Source organism: Suricata suricatta, chromosome 4, assembly GCF_006229205.1.
Source record: "Suricata suricatta isolate VVHF042 chromosome 4, meerkat_22Aug2017_6uvM2_HiC, whole genome shotgun sequence".
Lineage (NCBI taxonomy): Eukaryota > Metazoa > Chordata > Mammalia > Carnivora > Herpestidae > Suricata > Suricata suricatta.
In genome coordinates, this window is record NC_043703.1 from 107,058,764 (window position 1) to 107,064,540 (window position 5,777).

Below are 5,777 nucleotides of genomic sequence, written 5' to 3' on the forward strand. Positions count from 1 at the left end.
TATTTTTTGAGGAACCTCCATACTGTTTTCCAGAGTGACTGCACCAGTTTGCATTCCCACCAGCAGTGCAAGAGAGATCCATCCTCTTTCTCTGCATTCTCGCCAACATATATTGTTGCCTGCGGTGCTAATGTTAGCCATTCTGACAAGTGTGAGGGGGTATCTCATTGTGGCTTTGATTTGTATTTCTTTGATGATGAGTGATGTTGAGCATTTTTTCATGTGTCAGTTGGCCATCTGGAGGTCTTATTTGGAGAAGTATCTATTCGTGTCTTTTGCTCATTTCTTCACTGGATTATTTGTTTTTTGGGTGTTGAGTTCGATAAAGTCTTTATAGAGTTCGGATATCAACCCTTTATCTGATATGTCATTGGCAAATATCTTCTTCCATTCCATCGGTTGCCTTTTAGTTTTGCTGATTGTTTCCTTCACTGTGCAGAAACTTTTTATTTTGATGAGGTCCCAGTAGTTCATTTTTGCTTTTGTTTCCCTTGCCTCTGGAGACGTGTTGAGTAAGAAGTTGCTGCAGGCAAGGTCAAAGAGGTGTTTGCCTGCTTTCTCCTCGAGGATTTTGATGACTTCCTGTCTTCTGTTTAGGTCTTTTATCCATTTTGAGTCTATTTTTGTGTATGGTGTAAGAAAGTGGTTCAGGTTTATTTTTTTGCATGTCATTGTCCTGTTTTCCTAGCACCACTTGCTGAAGAGACTGTCTTTATTCCTGTGGATATTCTTTTCTGCTTTGTCAAAGACTGGTTGGTCATGGAAAGAGCACAAATGTCCATTGATGGATGAGTGGATCAAGAAGATGTCGTATATATACAATGAACTATTACTCAGCAATCAAAAAGAATGAAATCTTGCCATCTGCAGCCCCTTGGATGGAACTAGAGGGTATTATGCTAAGCAAAATTAGTTAGAGAAAGACAAATACCATATGACTTCACTCAAATGAGGACTTTAAGATACAAAACAGATGAACATAAGGGAAGGGAAACAAAAATAATATAAAAACAAGGAGGGAAACAAAATATAAGACTCTTAAATATGGAGAACAGATAGAGGATTGCTGCAGGGGTTGTGGGAGTGGGGGATGGGCTAAATGCTTAAGGGGCTTAAGGAATTACTCCTGAAATCATTGTTGTACTATACACTAAATTGCATGTAAATTAAAAAATAAATTATTTTAAAAAAGAAAAAAGGTTTTTAAATGCTTAAAAATAAAAAATAAGAGTAAATATACTTAAAAAAGGAATGAAGATCAATAAAAATGCAAAATATGTGGTTAATTATAAATATTGGCTTAAAAGAACAATAGTAATCTCTTAAGAGGTTAAAAAAAAAAGCTAGAAATGAAATACATAGGACACCTGGTTGGTTCAGTCGGTTAAGTGCCCAACTATTGATTTCAGGTCAGGTCATAATCTCACAGTTTGTGAGATCAAGCCCTGTATCAGGCTCTGCACTGACAGAGTGGAGCCTTCTTGAGATTCTCCCTCTCCCTATGCCTTTTCTCTGCTCACACACTCTCTGTCTCTCTCTCAAAATAAATGAATAAACTTTTTAAAAATAATAAGTGAAATACACAACCATCTATAGCATGTCAGTTTGGAGAGGAATGATCAGAATTAAAGTGTTCTGTCCTTTTTATTGTTTGGGAAAATGATTAAGATATTAAATATCTAAGTTAAAATTTCTAGCATAACCACCATACCTAAAAATATAAACAATAATCCATACAAAAACAGATGAGAACAGAGAAAAAATATTGAATATTCAAGACACCTAAAAAGTACAAAATAAGATGGAGAACTAAATTCACATATATCAGGAATTAAAATAAAGTGCCCAACTTATAAGGCCTAAGATTTATAGATGGTGTATGTATATATATGTTGTATACATATATATTTTATTTTAAAGAATTCAGCTATGTTTACTTTTTAAACTTTATTTATTTATTCATTTTGAGAGAAAGAGCGCACAAGCGAAGGAGGGGCAGAGAGAGATTCCCAAGCAGGGATCTGTGCTATCGTCTTTTTTATAGCTGCATTATTCCACTATATTCTGTGATATATGTATATGTATATACACATATACATATACACACACACACATTCACACACATATACCATTTACCCAGCTCCCTCTATTATTATTTTATATAACCATAATTAATCAAAACTAAAATATAAATTTTGATACAATAGCATTAACTAATCTTCAGACTACATTTAAATCTCTCCAGTTTTCCCATTGATGTTCTATTTCTTTTTTTTGTTGTAAGTTTGTTTATTTTAAGAGAGAGTGAGGGGAGGGGCAGGACAGAGAGAGAGGGACAGGTAAAATCCCAAGCAGCCTCTGCACCATTAGCACAGAGCCCAGTGCAGGGCTTGATCCCATGAACTGTGAGATCATGACCTGAACGGAGATCACCAGTTGGATCCTTAACTGACTGAGTCACCCAGGTGCCCCTCATGTTCTTTTTCTTATCCAAGATCCAACCAGAGTCTCCTGGTGTCTGCAATAGTTCCTCAAGACCAGATAGTTTCTGGTGAGTTCTAACAAATACTGAGGAGACAAATAATTCCAAACTTTCACAAACTATTCCAAAGACCAAAAACAGGAAATACTCCCTAGTTCATTTTACGAAGTTAGTGTAACTTTGACACTGGAGGCCAATCTCACTTACAAACATTGATGCAAAAAATATAGATAAAATATTAGCAAATCAAATCCTCAAGTATATGGAAAAATTAAAAATTAAAATGACCAGAGTAGATTTACTCCAGGAATGCAAAGTTGGAATAACATGCGATAACCAACTAATGAAATAAATTAATATATTAAAGGTAGAAAATCACATGAGCATCTCAGTAAGTGCAAAAAAATGTAAAATTCAGCATACATTTTGATGACAGTTCTTTTTAAATTGAGATATAACTGACAGACATCATTATATTAATTCAGGTGTTTACGATAGAATAATCCTGTATTTGTATATACTGCAATATGATAGCCACAGTAAATCTGTTAACATCTGCCACCATACATAGTTATAGAATTTATTTTTTCTTGTGATGAGGAGTTTTGCTTAACTCTCTTAGCAACTTTCAAATATGCAATAGAGTATTATTAACTGTGGTTACCATGTTCTACATTACACCCCATGACATTTATTTTATAACTAGTAGTTTGTTCTTTTTGAGTCTCTTCATCCCGTTTGCTCACCTCCTACCCCCTGCCTCTAGCAATCACCAATCTTTTTTTCTCATTAAACTTTTGTTTTAATGAGCCTCAAAATTCTGTGACAGAGTTTTGGTCAAGTTGTTTCTATTAAAAAGTACTGATTTTAAAAACTAATAACTTAGAATTGCCACACACAAAAAACAAATGGCTCACAAAACATTTTCCCTTTCTTCTGAAGGTTTTATGATGTATTGTTATCATTAACCAATCTTTTACTATTAAACTTAAATGGGCAATTGACACAAACAGTTCTCAGATGGTTCTTCCACTGATTAAGATGGGGAGTGGTGCGGGGGGTACCTGGGTGGCTCAGTCAGTTAAGCATCCGACTTCGGCTCAGGTCATGATCTCACAGTCTGTGGGTTCGATCCCCGTGTTGGGCTCTGTGCTGACAGCTCAGAGCCTGGAGCCTGCTCAGATTCTGTGTCTCCCTCTCTCTCTGCCCCTCCCCTGCTCGCTCTCTGCTCTGTCTCTCAAAATAAAATAAAGACATTAAAAAAATTTTTTTAAAAAGATGGGGGTGGCAGGTATTGGGGATAATACTCATTTAGCCTTCTGAGCTCTCTGGGCAGACTTGGTGACCTTGCAGCTTCAGCTGCCTTCATGTCCATTAGCAACTACCAATCTATTCTCTAGGTCTGTGAGCTTGGTTTTGGTTTTTATTTTCAGATTGCATGTATAAGTGAGATCATAAGGTATTTATCTTTGTCTCACTTATTTCACTTAATATAAAGCCTTCAAGGTCCATCCATGTTGTTGCAAATGGCAAGATTCTTTTATGGCTGAACAATGTCCCATTACATATATATACATATACCTAAACACACACACACACACACACACACACACACACACACACACCACATTTTCATTTTCATTATCTATTCATCTATTGGCAGACACTTAGGTTGCTTCCATATATTGGGTATTAACAATTCCTAAACTAAGAAGGAAATTTTTAATGTAATAAAGGATATATACCATAATATACAGCAAACAGCATACTTAATGGTAAAACACTGAGAATATTTCCTATAAGCTTAGGAAAGAGACAATACTATTACTACTTCTATTTAACATTGTACTGGATCATCCATTTCCTATATAAAAGGTGGCTACTTTTTTGCATGGACCTCAAGTATACTGTAGTATAGAGGGGGAATTTAAGGAAAGGTGTTAAGCAGGCTGAGTTTTAGCTTATGGGCAAGTAATAAATTGTATCATGTATCTTGAATGTATCATAGATAAGCTGCTATATAATGATTGCCACTTCAGATAGCTGTGAAATTAGGTGAAACTAGTTGGTGCTTAACCTTCTAATTTCTGTATAAGTCTAATTACATGAAATAGAAGTGGGGGTTTTGATTTTTTACTTTGCTTTTCTGTTTGGAGTGTCATTGTAACTACTGTATTGTAAATGACGGAAAATAATTGCATATGTTAAAAAAATAAATTGTGTTATATTAAAAAAAAATAACATTGTACTGGAGAACCTAGCTAGCTTGATAAAGCAAGAATAAAAGAAATGAAAGTATCATTGCCCACATTCTCTATCAAAAATTAAAAACTAAATTTAAATCAAAGCAAGGAAAATATATGCACAGCTACAAAGGGACAAAATTCTCATATTCACAAATGACCTATGGCTATCTACATGCAAAATCCCACAAACATAATAATAAATACTAATGAGAAATTTTAGCCAAATTATTTATTACAATATCAAATAGACAAAAATTAGTTACATTTTTATCCACTATCAACAACATCATTTTAAAATATAAAATTCCATTTACACCACTTAAACAACATCAACAATATCAAGTACATGTGAATAAATCTAGCAAAATAAGTATAAAACATTTATGGAGAAAAGTATCAAGTTTAATTAAAGAAACATTGAAGGAGACTTAAATGAGAAGATAAGCCATTTCATGGATGACAGGGCCACCAGAATGGTGTGGACATGCTGGTTTTGGGCGATTCTTACTCGTGTTAGGACTAAGGACAAAATTGGAATACTGAGATACCACTGACTTGGACTTGAGCTGCATGTATCAGCCCTGCAGTGGCTCTCAACTGTGTGTGTTCCCACCCAGTATACAGCACCTGAGGGCAGTGAGGTGGTGGTGGCCATCTTGTACCCTTATGGCCCACCCTCTTCCCTCATGACTGTCACCCCATGTCTACCACAGACTCTGGGCCACATGTGGTCATTAAAGCCTAATGCATTTAAGAGAAGACAAGATCAGAAGATGTTCTATGTTCTTGCTGTAAAACTACTTTTAGTAAACAAATTATAGAAAATAAATTACTGTTCACATCTTTCTGCATACTCTGGACTCACATTTGTAGTCATCATCAACAAAGCACCAGAAACAGCTTCTGAGAGAGTAGCTAGCAGCCAGTGTTCACAAGTGATGTGATAGATGATGCAGCCTAATGAGTAATTACAATATTAAATACAGTAAATGGTACTAGGAAACTGCGGAGGCAAGAAATCAATATTGTTTAAATACTAGCAGGTTCCA

The 5,777-nt window shown here is 35.2% G+C and overlaps 1 pseudogene; it reads right to left on the reverse strand.

Annotated features, from left to right (window-relative positions):
- LOC115290656 overlaps positions 1 to 5,777 on the reverse strand; it is a 10,012-nt pseudogene that overhangs the window by 3,776 nt on the left and 459 nt on the right.